This window comes from Onychomys torridus, chromosome 1 (assembly GCF_903995425.1).
Source record: "Onychomys torridus chromosome 1, mOncTor1.1, whole genome shotgun sequence".
Taxonomy (NCBI): Eukaryota; Metazoa; Chordata; class Mammalia; order Rodentia; family Cricetidae; genus Onychomys; species Onychomys torridus.
This window is the reverse complement of record NC_050443.1, coordinates 20,005,255-20,008,045: the sequence shown is the minus strand read 5'-3', so window position 1 is coordinate 20,008,045 and position 2,791 is coordinate 20,005,255. Positions and strand designations below refer to the sequence as shown.

Sequence of the window (2,791 nt, the reverse complement as noted above, 5' to 3'; positions counted from 1 at the left end):
TGCTGTTTCCTCTACTCTAGTAGGTCTCTGAATTTTGCTCTCCATTTAGCTGGGTTTATGAAATTGAGAATTAATAAAATTGCTTTGATTTCTTTAAATGGCCATTATGAAAAGCTTTCTAGAGTCATATCTAAATGTAGTTTTTCAATTGCATTTACACAAATGATCTCCAAGGTCAGAATGAGCAAATGGTCAATTAGCCATAGAAGAAAGGGCCCAGAAGCACAGAGATCTTTTTTTTACATTTTACAGATATGCCAAGTAGCATTGCAGAAGGCTGCATTTTACTTGTTGAATATTAAAACCATCATTGCTCAGCTACACAGAAATTTCTCTTTCTGAATATCTTCCTCAAATCTCTCCCTTGAACCATATTATTTCAGTTCAGCCCCAATTACACCAGCAAAGTTCCACCATTATAAAATGTATTAACATTCTGAAAATGTACTTGATGGTATTTTTATACCATGCTATGGAATAATGTATGGTGATGTTTTTAAAAATCACAAACTCCTTTGTAGCCAATCAGGCAGACACAACTTAAATATAAATCAAACAGTGCAAACTGTAGGTCACACTCAAGTTCATGAATACATTTCACAACTGCACTGTCCTGAATCCAACATCATCAGGCTCTGATTTTTACTACTATACCACAAGATGGGAGATGGTAATATCCAGTTTGCTGACACATGCAAGCATAATCCTCACACTGCAGTGGAGGACATGAGCCAGAGAAAGAACACCATGGAAAGCAATTTAGAAGGTGGCTATGTGCTGATGAGAGGTTGGACCCCTGGGGCTGATACCTGACTGCAGTCCACAAGTTCCTCAGGTTCAGACATGTTTCTCCACTTCTCTAAAATGCAATAACTTTATCTATAAGTGGGAATGTCTGATTCTGCCTTATTGGCTGTGTTCATTATACCATAAAGCAATGCAGATAAGGATGTCTAACAATGCCTGGTTGGGGGTCCTTAGATCCATAAGAGGTTCTTTATTGAAGTAGAATATTTAGAAGTAGAAAAAGAGTAGACACTGATTAAGGGAGCATAGGAAATTGAGGCACACCAATAACACCCCATATGTCCATGTAGTGACATAGAGGTTATGACCAAGTAACAGTCGAAGACTGCTAGAAGGCCCACTTCTGGGGTAGTTAAAACATTAAAAGAAGAAATCTGAAAGCCAAAGATTTGCCTTCTGTTAAAGAATTGCTTTCACCTAGACCTGAAACTTGGCAATCTCAGAATCTGAATTTTCTTATCTGTAAAATGTGTGTCCAAATAGGTATATCAGTTCAAATTACTAAGGATTTGGGTTTGTGAGGGGAGCCCAGGAATAAGACAGTCAAAATTGACAGCCATTGTGCTACATTGAGTTCCTTAGAGACAGCGCCGGGGCAAGCAAGAGCCTGCCTGCCACTGGGCGACTCTGTGCCTCGCGGAGGAAAATCAGCTAAACATGAGCAAAGGAGATCTTTCGAAGCTGAGAGGCAAAATGTCGTCATATGCATTCTTTGTGCAAACTAGCCGGGAAGAACACAAGAAGAAAAACACCCGGATGCTTCTGTCAACTTCTCAGAGTCCTCGAAGATGTGCTCAGAAAGTTGGAAGATCACATCTGCCAAAGAAAAGGGGAAATTTGAAGACATGGCAAAGGCTGACAAGGCTCGTTATGAAAGAGAAATTAAAACCTGCATTCCCCCCACCAAAAGGGGAGACCAAAAAGAAGTTCAAGGACCCCAGTTGCACCCATGAGGCGTCCTTCAGCCTTCTTGTTCTGTTCTGAGAATTGCCCCAAAATCAAAGGAGAATGCCCTGACTTGTCCATTGGTGATGTTGCAAAGAAGCTGGGGGAGACGTGAAAGAATACTGCTACAGACGACAAACAGCCCTGTGAAGGGAAGGCTGCCAAGCTGAAGGAAAAGTATGAAAAGGATATTGCTGCCTGCAGAGCTAAAGGAAAACCTGATGCGGCAAAGAAGGGGAGTGGTCAAGGTTGAAAAGAGCCAGAAAAAGAAGAGGAAGATGAGGAGGAGGATGAAGAGGATGAGGAAGAGAAGGAAGAAGAGGAAGACGAAAATGAAGAAGATAGTGATGATGAATAAGTTGGTTCTATCGCAGTTGTTTTTTCTTGTCTATAAAGCATTTAACCCCCCTGTACATAACTCACTCCTTTTAAAGAAAAACATTGAAAGGTAAGCTTGTGTCAGATTTGTTTTTAAGCTGTACAGTGTCTTTTCTTGTATAGATAACACACTACCGAATGTGTCTTTAGCTGGCCCTGTCCTGGTGGTGTTTTCAATAGCTGCTAACCTTGCCTGGTACAGTCTGGGGGCTGTAAACTGGCATGGAAATTTAAAGCAGGTTCTTGTTGGTGCACAGCACAAATTAGTTATATATGGGGACAGTAGGGTTTTTGTGTTATTTTCATCTTCAGTTGTCTCTGATGCAGCTTATACAAAGATAATTGTTTTTGTTAACTGAATACCACTCTGTAATTGCAAAAAAATTGCAGCTGTTTTGTTGATGTTATGAATGCTTCTTAGTAAATACAATTTTTTTTAAAAAGAAACTCAAGATTATATACATATGAATACCCTTGGAAAACAGAAGCAAGAAGGGACACTGTCTTAGTTACTTTTCTTTTGCTCTGCTAAAATGCCTTGACCAAGGCAACTTATAAAAGAGTTTATTCAGAGCTTATAGTTTCAGAGGGTGAGTCCATGACCAATATGGTGGGAAGCATGGCAGCAAGCAGGTAGTCATAATGCTGGAGCAGTAGCTGA

The 2,791-nt window shown here is 40.1% G+C and overlaps 1 pseudogene; it reads left to right on the top strand.

The window, feature by feature from the left end:
• Positions 1–1,464: 1,464 nt before the first annotated feature.
• LOC118579664 lies at positions 1,465–2,110 on the top strand (annotated as a pseudogene).
• The last annotated feature ends 681 nt before the right edge of the window (positions 2,111–2,791 follow it).